The sequence below is a fragment of the Malaclemys terrapin genome, chromosome 9, assembly GCF_027887155.1.
Source record: "Malaclemys terrapin pileata isolate rMalTer1 chromosome 9, rMalTer1.hap1, whole genome shotgun sequence".
NCBI lineage: Eukaryota > Metazoa > Chordata > Testudines > Emydidae > Malaclemys > Malaclemys terrapin.
The window spans coordinates 101,192,182-101,206,434 of NC_071513.1; the positions used below are offsets into that span (position 1 = coordinate 101,192,182).

Genomic DNA, 14,253 nt, shown 5'->3' on the forward strand with positions numbered 1-14,253 from the left:
CCACATGATGCAATTTTTGGTTTTTATTTTTAGAGATTAGGGGTTAAATGCTATACTGGAACATTAAGATTGAAGAGTCAGCACGTGCGTTAGGAAGTGCAAGAATTAAGGTTGCCTTTGTAGCCTTGATTTGGCCCCCCTTTGTGCCCACATCATGTAATTAAAGATTGTATCAGTTCTACTAATTTTCTATAGGACCCCTGTATCACTCAGGCCTAGTCTTCACTTACCGGCTGGTCCGGCGGCACGCCATCGATGTTCTGGGATCGATTTATCGCATCTGGTTAAGACGCGATAAATCGATCCCGGAAGTGCTCACAGTCGGCGCCGGTACTCCAGCTCGCCAAGAGGAGTACGCAGCATCGACGGGGAGAGACTTCCTGCCGCGTCTGGACCGCGGTAAGTTCGGACTAAGGTACTTCGAATTCAGCTACGTTATTAACGTAGCTGAATTTGCGTACCTTAGTCCGATTTGGGGACTTAGTGGGGACCAGGCCTCAGTGTATGATAGTGCCCTGGGAAGCAAGGCTGTGTAGTGAATGAGGTGGTTGTCTATAGGACCTTACTTCATTTGTTTGTTGAGGGGGTAGGAGGAGGGTTGTACTGAATGAAGTAGAGGAGAGCAGAAGTATGGTTTTATGGGTAAGCCAGTTCAAATCCAGTTCTCCAGGATAGCATTTATCTCTGCATATGCCAGTCTTCCTATGTGATGCTGGGCAACTCATTTAAAACCAGACTTCACAGGTGACCATTAATTGCAGTTTGTTTTCTGGGTGCACAACATACCTGTGGCCAGATTTGAGAGTGCTCAGCATATCTGCAAAAGCACCTGAAGTCACATGCACTATATTTAGTGCTATAAAAAAAATCAAGTACTCTTAAAAGTTCAGGACCTAGTAGTCTCAAGTTGGGCATCCAAAGTTAGTCAAACCTTCGGATAATTTGGCCAAAACTCTGCACTTCAGCTCCCCAACTGTGAAGTGGGGACACCAGCACCTGAACGCAAAGGGATATTCTAAGTGAGCTTGTTTTGTGAATCACTGATACTTTAGTGAGAGCACCATACCTACACCCATGAGGGGGTTAATCTACATCTGCTGCCAGGTTTGGATGATTAAATGTCACCTTAGGCCACAAGTTAAATGAGAATACTTCTAAACTACTCATTCACAGAATGAGGTAGGTGTGCTGTAAAAATAGCATGTGATCCTTAATTATAGTGCATTTATACAAGAAGCCAAATTAAGGCTGCATGGGCAAATTTTGGCCTTTGAGTGCTTGACTGGGCAAGCATGCTGTTTTTATAAGTGTTTTGCTATCACTTGGTACAAATTGTTAATACCCCCATTATTGGGGGCTGACAGACAAACATACTGCCTTCCCAGCTGACAAGGAGTTTTTATTTAGTATGTTAGACTCAAATTCACCCACTTAAGTTGAATTAAAATATAGTTCTTTAGTTAGGTTATAGAAAATGGGAAGTATTACTTGATGTTTCTTGCCCAGATGTCTCATTTTAGAACTCAAAGAACCCTAGGGTGCATAAGTGACAACTCAATAAGCCAACAGGATATTTACATCCTGTTCAAGAATCACAAGTTGTGCACTGGCATTGCTGGAGTTAATCCACAAAAGAATGTTTATGCTTCAGGCCAGGCCTACACTACATACTTATAAATTGGTATAACTATTATGTTCAACACTGTGATAAGTCTACACAGTAGAACAAAGTTACATCAACTTAGTGCTGTCTACACCAGGAGAGTTTCTACAATGGACACATCTACTGCACACTGACAGGAGAAGCTCTCCCATCAGTGTGGGTTGTAAATTCATGTAGACTGTGCAATGTAATTTGAGCTGTGCATTAAGGCAACTGCCACTTGAGTACTTCAGAAGGGCATTAGTGAAGCATCTTAACTCCATTTTCCCTGGACAGCACTGCATTTAGAGAGGAGGCACACTGGCCAAAATCTGATTAACCTATGCCAATCCCACATCCAGAACATCTAAAACTCACCAATTCTTTCTGCACAGATTGCTTATCCATTCACAGCTAGATCTCTTATCAAGATCATACCATGTCTCAATTACTACAACATCCACTTCTTTGGCTTTGACACCTTCAGTCTTACCCCATTCAATACACCGCTGCAAGGATTTCCTAGCTCATCGTTTTGATCATGTCACCCCCTTCTGCAACCCTCTACTGGCTCCCTCTTCATCACATCAAGCATAGCTGCTTAGTTTTGCTCTCAAATCCTTCACATCCTATTCTTACTGTACTCAGTCTCAGGAAAAATGCTCTGAAGTAAATAAGAAATCAAATAAGGAAAAATGCAAAGTACTCCACTTAGAAAGGCATGTTCAGTTGCACATATGCAAAATGGGAAATTACTGCCTAAGGAGTACTGTGGAAAGGAATCTGGGGGGGTCATAGTGGATCATAACCTAAATACGAGTCAGTGTAATTGTTGCAAAAAAAAAAAAAAAAAGCAAATATTCTGGGATGTATTAGCAGGAGTATTACAAGGAAGACACGAGAAGTAATTCTTCTACTCTATGCTGATGAGGCCTCAACTGGAGTATTCTGTCCATTTCTGGGCCCCACATTTCAGGAAAGATATGAACAAATTGGAGAAAGTCTAGAGAAGAGCAACTAAAATGATTCAAGGTCTAGAAAACCACGACCTATAATGGAAGATTAAACAAACCCAAATTTTTTTCAGTCTGGAGATAAGACCGAGGGGACTTAAGTTTTCAAATACATAAAAGGTTGCTACAAGGAAGAGGGAGAAAACTCTTAATCTCCGAGGATAGGACAAGAAGCAATGGGCTTAAATTGCAGCAAGGGCAGTTTAGGTTGGACATTAGGAAAAGCTTCTTGTCAGACTGGTTAAGCACTCGAATAAATTGCCCAGGGAGGTTGTGGATGTGACTGGTTAGATCACAGAAACCCCCTTAGGAACAAGTGATGTGCCAAGACTACTTCTGCCCCTGCTTTCCCTGCCATCTTGGGACTCCAGCACCCTGTCTTGTTGAGCCAGATGCACCAGTCTGCTCCAACACAGACCCAGGGTCTGAACCACGTGCCCCAAAGCTGCAAACTTAACTGAAAGACACTTAAGAAGTGTTCCTGTCTTTAACACTTAGATGCCCAACTCCCAATGGGGTCCAACCCCCAAATAAATCAATTTTACCCTGTATAAGGTGGCAAACCTGTGGTGAACATAGGTCCTTAAGTACTGGCCTATAAGGCTTCATAGTTCATGTAGCAGGAGTTAAGAGGACTGAGCCAAATCAAGAGTGAAGTTTTCCCAGAAACAGGATCTCCCACCCTACAGGCTGCAACAGCCTAGATAAGAACTGCTGAAGGTACCCCGCCTTTCAAATGAATGACTCCACAACTTCTAGGGAAAAGCACAGACAATATCCCCCGAGCTTGAAGTGCAAGTCCTGCGCTGTGACACAAGACCACCACATTAGTGCAGCAACAGTGGGAGTACTTTGGCCCATCAAATGCAGTGTGACCGAGACCTGCTCTGCCAAGGTTAGACAACTATAGCCTGCCTGTACGTGTACTACCTCCAGCTGTCCTTGCTGCAATAGGGAGCCGTGCACCCCTGCCCTGCCAAAAGGGCCGGCATAGCCTAGAGGCCACAGGCTAAGAAGGCACCTCAATAGCAGTGACTCCCCTTCACAGTCTAAAAATAGAGACTCAGAGGTACAAAAGGTGTTAAATAATATCACCCAATCCCTCGCCAACACCCTTCCAGACAATGCAACACTCCTCTATTGTGCCCGAGGTCCAAAAAAACCGCAGGCTCGGACAGAAGCCATTTTCTAATGCTAGCCCCGTCCCCCAACGTGCACACAGCCAAGCTGCAGTCACACGAGTTACACGGCCCCAGGAGCGCCGTGCAGCGTGCTCCCAAGCGGCTCCGGGCAGCCGCCTGGCAGGAATGGGGGTGGAGGGGGGCAGCCGGCGGGAAGTGCCCCGCTGCAAGGCAAGCGGGCTGCAGCCCAGCTCGGGGCAGACACAGACACCTGGGGACGGGCTGCGGCAGGCCTCGGCTGACCCACTCCCTGCAGGGAGCTCGTGGGGGCCGGCCCAGGCAGAAGGGGAACTCCAGCCTGCCCCCCCCCAACCCCGGGCGGCCCCCCGGGCGCTCAAGGTCACCGCGGCCTTGGCAGCCCCGCGCGCGCCATGTGCGCCCCGGGGGAGGAACTAGCCCCGCCCCGGCCGCGCACGCGGCGAGGGCCCTGCAGGCAGCCTGGGCCCGGCCAGCGGGGCCCGCGCGCGCGGACAGGCCGCGTCAGGAGCTGCCTCCCCCCCGCCAACGGCCGGGCAGCCCCCCGCGCGCGCCCAACGCCGAGTCCCCGCCACGCGCCCAGCCCCGGGCCGCCCCGCGCTCACCGCCACAGCTCAGCCGCCGCCCGGCTCGCGCCGCACGTAGGCACGGCCAGGGCCAGGGGGAGGAGCCGCTGGTGACTAGACGCGCCCTGAGGGGCCGGGCGCCGCCTCGCCTCTCCCGCCAACTGCCCTTCGGCCGCGCGCGCGCCCCAGGCCGGCCGGTCACTCACCCGCTGCTGCCGTCTCAGCCGCCCTCAAACAACAGACGGAGCCGTGCCGCGTTTTAACCGGCTGCCGGCCAATCAGCCCCGCCCCGGGGACGCGGCGCGTGACGTGACACGCCCCCCCCTTGCAAACCGTGTGTCTCCCCTCGGCCATCCCCACAGCCTGGCACCTTCCCTCGGCCATCGCCACAACCCAGTGCCTCCCCTCTGCCAACCCCACAGCCCGGCACCTCCCCTCGGCCATCCCCACGGCCTGGGGTCACCCATCTTCCATCCCCACAGCCCGGCACCTCCCCTCTGCCATCCCCACAGCCCGGCACCTCCCCTCGGCCATCCCCACGGCCTGGGGTCACCCATCTTCCATCCCCACAGCCCGGCACCTCCCCTCTGCCATCCCCACGGCCTGGCGCCTCCCCTCTGCCATCCCCACAACCCAGTGCCTCCCCTCTGCCAACCCCACAGCCTGGGGTCTCCCCTCTGCCATCCCCACAGCCCGGGGTCACCCATCTTCCATCCCCACAGCCTGGGGTCTCCCCTCGGCCATCCCCACAGCCCGGCACCTCCCCTCTGCCATCGCCACAACCCAGTGCCTCCCCTCTGCCAACCCCACGGCCTGGGGTCACCCATCTTCCATCCCCACAGCCCGGCACCTCCCCTCTGCCATCCCCACAGCCCAGGGTCTCCCCTCGACCACCGCCCGGCGCGTCCCCTCTGCCAACCCCACAGCCTGGCACCTCCCCTCTGCCATCCCCACGGCCTGGCGCCTCCCCTCTGCCATCCCCACAACCCAGTGCCTCCCCTCTGCCAACCCCACAGCCTGGGGTCTCCCCTCTGCCATCCCCACAGCCCGGCGCCTCCCCTCTGCCATCCCCACAACCCAGTGCCTCCCCTCTGCCAACCCCACAGCCTGGGGTCTCCCCTCTGCCATCCCCACAGCCCGGCGCCTCCCCTCTGCCATCCCCACAACCCAGTGCCTCCCCTCTGCCAACCCCACAGCCTGGGGTCTCCCCTCTGCCATCCCCACAGCCCGGGGTCACCCATCTTCCATCCCCACAGCCTGGGGTCTCCCCTCGGCCATCCCCACAGCCCGGCACCTCCCCTCTGCCATCCCCACAACCCAGTGCGGCCTGGCGCCTCCCCTCTGCCAACCCCACGGCCTGGGGTCTCCCCTCGGCCATCCCCACAGCCCGGGGTCTCCCCTCTGCCATCCCCACAGCCCGGGGTCTCCCCTCGACCACCGCCCGGCGCGTCCCCTCTGCCATCCCCACAGCCTGGCACCTCCCCTCTGCCATCCCCACAGCCTGGGGTCTCCCATCTTCCATCCCCACAGCCCGGCACCTCCCCTCTGCCATCCCCACAGCCTGGGGTCACCCCTCGACCACCGCCCGGCGCGTCCCCTCTGCCAACCCCACAGCCTGGCACCTCCCCTCGGCCATCCCCACAGCCTGGGGTCTCCCGTGTGTCTCCCCACAGCCTGGTACCTCCCATCTGCCATCGCCACAGCCTGGGGTCACCCATCGTCCATCCCCACAGCCTGGCACCTTCCCTCTGCCATCGCCACAACCCAGTGCCTCCCCTCTGCCAACCCCACGGCCTGGCGCGTCCCCTCTGCCAACCCCACAGCCTAACACCACCCGAGTGCCAAACCCACGGCCTGGCGCCTTCACTCTGCCATCGCCGTGTCCCAGTGCCTCCCATGTGCCATCGCCACAGCCTGGCGCCTCCCCTCTGCCATCGCCACAGCCCTGTGCCTCCTGTGTGCCATTGCCATGACCTAGTGCCTCCCATGTGCCATCCCCATGGCCTGGTGCCTCACCACGTGTGTCAAAGCAACGCCCTGGTGCCTCACCTCTCGTGTCCAAACGCCACAGCCCAGCGCATCCCTTGTGCCAATGCCACAGTCCGGTGCTTCACCTCTCCTCTGCCAATACCAGAGCTCAGTGCCTCCTGTCTGCCAATGTCATGGCCCAGTGCCTGCTGTGTGTCAGGACTTCATCTCCTGTGTGCCAGTGCCACAACATGGTGCCTTGCTGTGGTTGTGCACAGCCCGGCATCTCTCATGTGTGCCAATGCCACAGGCCAGTACCACTCGTGTGCCAACGCCCTGGCCCAGTGTCTCCCACGTGCCTACGGCATGGCCAGGCGCTTTGCCTCCCGTGTGCTAATGTCATGGCCCTGCACCTCACCGCGTGTGCCAGCCCAGCGCCAGGCTTGGCAGTTTGCCTCTCATGTGCCAATACAATGGCCCGGTGCCTTGCTACATCTTCCAGCGCCATGGCCCAGAGCCTCACTGCATTTGTGCCAATGCCACGGCCCGGCACCTCACTGGGTGTGCCAGCACTATGGCCCAGCGCCTTGCCTCCCATGTGTCGCTGTGTGTGCCCATGCCAACATGCCTCAGCTCACTGGTCTCTCCCCTCCCCACCAACAAAAGAGTCCTTGTGCCGACCTGAGCTAATTAATATGACTATTTTACAGTGCCATTTTACACACTCGACTCCTGCCCAGCCCAGGTATGTTTTTCTGTTATTTTATCTGTTTTCTTTCCATACCCAGCCCACGGGGGTGTGAACAGCATAGCTGCCTCACATGTCCCAAGTGAAAAATTAAACAAAATGGCACATTAAACCAACAAGGCAGCACAAAAACTGGCCGGACCAGTCAAAAACCAGCCAGGTGCCTGTGCCAATATCAACATGATGCATCAAATGCCTCCGACACACCTGTGCCAACATCACCGCCAATGAACCAAATCTCCCGACATGCCAGTGCCAGCCTCACCGCCCAGCGCACTGAATCCCCTGACACACCTGTGCCATCACGATGCATCAATGCCGGTATCAATCAACCTATATGAAATCCCGCATTGCCAGCCTCAATGTACTCCAATCATATGTCAGCCCCTCAGAAATCATGTGATTTGCTTTAAAATTGTGAGATTAAAAAAAGAAATGAGGCTTCTGTTTGAGTTTGCTTTGAGATCTCCCGGTGAAAAGCGCTGTATTGGAGCTAGGTATTATTATTATTTGCCTGCTGTTTCTTGAGCCTTTAAGACACACTCAGGTCACATTTTCAGTATTTTACCGCACGACTCTGAGGGTTAGAAACATACTTTTTTTTTAAACAAAAGCTGCAATTTTCCTGTAATTCTTTGCCTCCAGGAGTGGGGCTTTAAGGAAAATATATTGAAGGACTCGTGATAAAATGGTGAGGGTTGGCAACAATTTGGATTGTGCCCACCTCTCCCTGGGTCACTGGGCCCGCTTGGCACATTTTTCTGATCTAGGATCAGTGGAGACACATAAGAATGGCCATGCGGGGTCAGACAAATGGTTCATCTAGCCCATATCCTGTCATCCGACAGTGTCTGGGGCCAGATGTTTCAGAGGGAGTGAACAGAACAGGGCAATTATCGAGTGATTCATCCAGTTCCAGATTCTGGCAGTCAGAGGGTTAGGAACATCCAGAGCATGGTGTTTGTCCCTGACCATCTTAACTAACAGCCATCAATGGACCTATGCTCCATGAACTTATCTAACTTTTTTTTGAACCCAGTTATACTTCTGGCCTTCACGACATCCTCTGGCAATGAGTTCCACAGGTTGACTGTGTGTTATGTGAAGTACTCCCTTGTTTATTTTAAACCTGAGGCCTATTAATTTCATTGGGTGATCCCTGGCTCTTGTATTACATGAAGGGGTAAATAAGTCTTTTCTATTCACTTTCTCCACACCATTCGTTGCAATCACTTGATTAGCATTTTGGTCAGACTGTAAGTGGGTGCCCATTGTGAACCATACAACACTCAATTTACGTGTGAACAGACAGAAACCTGTTTCTCACTTTGCTGGTGACCAGCCCCAAGTCACAGACCTGAGAAGCATAATGGTCAGTATCTCTATATGACTCCAGACATATTATCCGTATATGTGTCGCAATGATTACAAGGATCAGTTTGACGCAGGCTTTCATTGGAGAACTTTCATGACACTCTTTGAGTAAACTACTATATAGATACCACTGCTGGGGACCCCTGTAACTCTTATGAATGCCTGTGCCCTCTGCCTATTGGCATCAAGAGGTCCCTGGGTCACAGCTGCCCAACAAGAAAACGTGGTTGTCCCAATGTATTTGCAGCTCCAGGGAGTTATTTGTTTAAATTCAGGTTGTGTTGTGTTGTGTATGTTGGGTCTTCAGGACAAACCTCAGCCCTCCCAAGCTCTGTTATAAATGCAAACCTCGTAATTTTGGCCAGTGTTCTAAGTTTGACAAATGAGTTATTAATTTATTATTATTATTTGTATTTGTATTTCAGTAGGGCTTAGAGGCACCAGTCAAGATCAAGGTCTCAGGTTAGGTTTTGTACAAACACATGAAGAGGCCCTGCCCCGAATCGAAATAGACAAGAGGGACAAAGAGTGGGAGAAAGGAATAGTTATTATCCCCTTTAACAGATGAGGAGCTTAGGCACTGAGCAATCAAATGATTTGCCTAAAGTCACACACAAAGCCTGTAGTGGAACCAGGAACTGAGCCCTGATTTCCCCAGTCCCAGTGTCTAAACAACAAGGCCCGCTTTCTTCAGGATCCTTCTACACTTTTTGCTGGGTACAGCACTTTCCCTACGCTCTGTTTCCCAGCTCTGCCTTGCTGATTAAATGATTTTGCAATCATAAAAAAGGGAAATAATGGGAGGTCTGCGTGGGATGGAGGTGAATATCAGTAAGGAATGAAACATGCCCCTCAAACCTCAGCAGATTTTTTACAAGGATAATAACCATGTATCCATTTGAAGGGATACTGCCAGCTTCACATTTTGCTCATTGCAGCAAAAATCACATCTGAGTATTTTTGTTAAATTAAATTCTGAACGCTTGTTCTTTTTTGTTGTTACTATGTTTGCTTTGGTTTGGGGGGGTTGTTTGTCATTCCCCACTTCTGTCAGAGACCCACACAAGCACCACTGGCCAGACAAGGCATTTCCATGGGTATGCACAGGTGCAGCCAGCCCTCTGCACCACACAGAAGCCACTGGGAAGCAGCCCAAAAGGCAGGTGTCTCTCCTAGCTCTTCTCTCTGCTCTGGACTCATGCCCCTGTTCACGGCTGGGATTGCTCCTCTCTCCCCAACTCCATGGGGAGTCTGGGGATGGAATGGAAGACTCCGCTGCCCTCTAGCCCCATGGAAGGGTTCAGGTGAAGGGGGTGTTGCAAGCCAATGGCCCCATGCCTTCCCCCCACTAGGCTATGGCTCTTTGATCTCCCACCCTGTGGAAGGATTCAAGAAGGCCCGAAACAGGATTTCTGAGCAGACATTGTCCCTTCCACCCAAAAAGGGAAATTTAGGGAGGAAGAATTTAGATGCCTGACTTGGGAATTTTGAGCAGGGCACCAGAATTAGCATCTCTCTTCTTTCCCAAAGGAGCCATTTTATGACCAGGTGTGATCTGCCCATGGGTTTCTACGTCTCATCTAAATTATGACATCTTCAGCAGCACCGACCTCCTGAGCACCATACTGCAGCATGGATTAGTTAGTACTGCACACACTGCATCAAAGAGTGACCAGATTTGAACTTGCTTCATAGCCACAGTGGTTTGGCTGCTGGATACAGAAAATCTCCACATCACAGTAAGATTCATTTTTAAATTATAGTGATACAACCTGGATTAGTTAAAAAAACATCAAGAGAATACAGTTTAGACTGAAGACTTTAAAATCTACAAGGCAGACAACTGCCAAGGTAGAGGTCAGTGTCCTTTGAACCATGTCTGCAAAATCTACCCATTTCATCCTCCTTTTTCCACAGTCTGGACCAGTTGCTTTCCTAGTTTTCATCTTTTTCCCCTTTTTCTGACATTTATGGAAACCTGTGGGCCTGCATATACCATCTGGTCAGTGTGCTTTACCTCTCGAACTTCTGAGGCACCAAAATGTGGTCCAAAAAGAACAGAAATAGAACAGAGCAATGTGAAACACAAGCATAACTGCTCATTTAATTGGAAAAATATGAGCAAACGATCAATGAAAACACTGTATAGAAAAGTGTGAAACCTGGTTTTGGGCACAGCGGTTACATGATTCAAAAGAAATATTCTTTAGTAGGGGAAAATAATGGGTTCCTTGGCCCTTTTACATGTGGACATAAATACCATATTGGCCAAAATGTCAAGGCTATGAGAGAAATGTGTAGTGCCTTAGATTGCCTGTTCGTGTGGGGACAGATGGTGCTTACACAGACGGAATTTCAATTTAAATTAATTAGGTTCATGGGAGCAGAAGAATGGGCTGGTGTTAAGTTCATAAGGAAGCAGTGGACCTACTGGTCTTCACAAATGATAGTTTTTCCAAGTTTTCGTCTTATTTTTTTAATCCCATCTATGGGGCTAGACAGCAGTTTATATAGCATGCACTATGTGCACAATTGTGTGATCTCGAGTGCAGGGGGAAAACTCAGCCAAAGGCTGAAGACTGTTCCCTGAACTATGTGGGCTGAATTGGATATATGGGGACTTCTTGCATTCTGATGCTAAGGGAGCCTTAAGACTTTAAGGTGTCCTTTTAGGGCAGTTTTAATGCCCCTATGTGTCACCGGAGCAGTGTACTATAGGGGCTATAGCAGGGGTGGCCAACCTGTGGCTCTGGAGCCACCTGCGGCTCTTCAGAAGTTAATATGAGGCTTCTTGTATAGGCACCGACGCCGGGCCTGGAGCTACAGGTGCCAACTTTCCAGTGTGCCAGGGGGTGCTGACTGCTCAACCACTCAGGGCCGCCCGGGGGGGGGGGGGGGGGACACAAGTGGGGCATTTTGCCCCAGGCCCCGGGCCCTGCAGGGGCCCCCACGAGTATGTCGGAGGCTCCCCCCGCCTCCGTCTTCCCCCATCCCTCAGCGTCTCAGCTGGTAAGGGGGCGGGGCTGCGAGCTGCGGCCGAGCAGCGGGAGCTCAGTCCCCGCTGGAAACACCACGCCGCTGCAGCGCTGGACGCGGCGTGCTGAGGCTCCGGGAGACGGGGTAAGCGGCATGGTAAGGGACCGGGGCCGGGCACCCCCCCGACCCCATCCCCCACAGCCCTGACCCCCAGCTCCGAGCCCAGCCCCTCTGAGCCAGGCATCCCCTGACCCCATCCCCCCCACAGCCCTGACCCCTAGCTCTGAGCCCAGCCCCTCTGAGCCAGGTACCCCCCAACCCCATCCTCCTCACAGCCCTGACCCCAGTTCTGAGCCCAGCCCCTCTGAGCCGGGCACCCCCTGATCCCATCCCCCCCACAGTCCTAACCCCTCGCTCTGAGCCCAGCCCCTCTGAGCTGGACACCCCCCGACCCCATCCCCCCCACAGCCCTGACCCCCAGCTCCGAGCCCAGACCCTCTGAGCCAGACACCCCCCGGCCTCATCTCCCAACAGCTCCGAGCCCAGCCCCTCTGAGCCGGACACCCCCCGAGCCCATCTCCCCACAGCCCTGAGTCCAGCCCCTGTGAGCCGGGCACCTCCCAACCCAGAGCCCATCTCCCCACCCAGCCCTGGGCAACAGCAGCACCACCCCCAGGCAGCGACAGCCCATTGGCACCAACCATCACCATCACTCAGGGACAGCCCTTTATGTAATTGCAAATCTATACATACCATTACAGCATTTAATGTTTTTAAATAATGTATTTAGTGTATTTTCAAATGATTACAAATTAATTTTTGAATGTATTTCACTGGTTATTTTTTACATTTCCAAATACATGTTACTGTAATATTGCAACTTTTTTTTAGGGAAGGGGCCCCCGAAATTGCTTTGCCCCAGGCCCCCTGAATCCTCTGGGCGGCCCTGCAGCCACTGGCTCTGCCACAGGCCCTGCCCCCACTCTATCCCTTCCCACCCCCTCACCTTTTGCCATGTCCTCGCTCCTTCCGCCTCCCCCCAGAGCCTCCTGCAAGCCATGAAACAGCTGATCAGGCGGTGCAGGGAGGGATGGGGAGGCGCTGGGAGCGGGGGAGGGAAGCTGGTGGGGGGCTGCTACCGTATCACTGTGGCTCTTTGGCAATGTACATTGGTAAATTCTGGCCCCTTCTCAGGCTCAGGCTGGCCACCCCTGGGCTATAGCATGGGTGAGGACACCGGTGCCGGAGATGGGGGGAAGAGTCATTGCTCCCCATGTTTTAAAAAGGTGGGGCCATGCCCCCCATTTTTGAGAACCTGACCTTGGTTGGGGTGCAATGGGAGCAGGGGACCAGCTCCCTCTCCCCCTTGGCCCATGAGCCGAGCTGGATGGCAAAGAAGTGGTACAACGTAGGGAGACTCTGGGCCAAAGCTGAGCTAGTGGCGTTGTGACCTGGCACACAGTGGGGCAGCACCCCTGGGTGCCCACCTTTTGGCTGTCCTTCCGGCGCCCTAGGTGAGGATCTGCTCTCTGCTTCCATGGGCCCCTCTGACTATTCATAAAAGTTCATATCTTTGCTTTTCCACAGAGTCAGTCTTTGTTCTGCACATCATGGTGCATTGTAAATAATCTGCGGTGTATTTGTGGCTGTGGGGAAGATACACATGAAAGCTCCAAGGTAGGGTGACCAGACAGCAACTGTGAAAAAATGGGCTGGGGGTGGGGGGTAATAGCCGCCTATATAAGAAAAATGGGACTGTCCCTTTAAAAACGGACACCTGGTCACCCTATCCAAAGGGTTAATCAATTTTGCAAAATTGCTAGGTATTAGCATCCTACTCTCATGATCACCAACCAACCAAAGGTCTGATGATGTAAGTCGTTTTTCTCGTGTTTCACTGGGCAAATGTGATTTCAAGCTGCTTGCAGAGGTGTGGAGTGGGGGGAATTCTGAAATGCACAGAATTTTGCTCCTTGAGTACTTGAAGTTAGTACTTAGTAAACAGCAACTCTAATTTTTTTTACAAACAGGGTTGTGGTGGGGAAGTATTGGTCACAGACTCGCACCAGTGACTGAAAACTATCACTAAACTGACTAAGCTGAATGATCTAAGATCAGGCCTTTGTGATCGTAGGTTTAACCTTTGGGTATATCATTCTGCACTGATGACGAAATGTCTATTTCGTTTTCAAACCCACGAAACTCCACCTGTTCTCGTCATTTTGAGAAACAGAGGGTAAGAAACACCTTCATTAGTTGTGTGGTGTGAAACAAATACCGAACTCTTTCACTTCTGATAATTAGCAAGTGATTTTCAAAAGTAGTTTATGGGTAACACATATGAAGGGCTCATTCAGAACGGAATGAGCAAAAATATGTCAGCAATTGATGAGCCTTATTTACATGCAAAATTACCACGATGACACTTGCAGTTATTATTTTATGTGCTTTACAATGGTGCTGAGAGACTCCAATTGAGATCAGGACCCCACTGTGTAGGTGCTTTACATATACATAGGAAAAGATAGCCCCTCTCTAAAGAGCTTACAGTCTAAACAGGCAAAGGGGTACGGAAAAGAAAGTATTATCTCAGTTTTACAGATGAGGAGCTGAGGTAAAGAGACATTAAGTGGTTCACCTGTGATCACAAAGGAAGTCTGTGGCAGAGGCAAGAACTGAGTCCCGAGCTCTTCAGTCCAAGTATAATGCCTTAACCTGAAAAACCATCCTTTGTCTCTGCGAACTGGGTATTTGTGCATGCAAATATCTAGTTATGGATCTAATTTCTCTTTGTGTGTGCACATAACCA

General features: G+C 51.9%; 1 protein-coding gene across 2 annotated transcripts in view; it reads right to left on the minus strand.

Moving 5' to 3' along the window:
- TFRC (transferrin receptor) overlaps window positions 1–4,628 on the minus strand; it is a 34,149-nt gene extending 29,521 nt beyond the window's left edge. The window contains exon 1 of one of the 2 annotated variants that reach the window (XM_054039273.1): window positions 4,585–4,628. The gene's annotated coding sequence lies outside the window, so the exon portion shown is untranslated. Of the gene's footprint in view, window positions 1–4,417; window positions 4,506–4,584 lie in introns of those variants that run through there. The other variant, XM_054039272.1, reaches the window with a different exon arrangement.
- Between the last annotated feature and the right edge of the window lie 9,625 nt (window positions 4,629–14,253).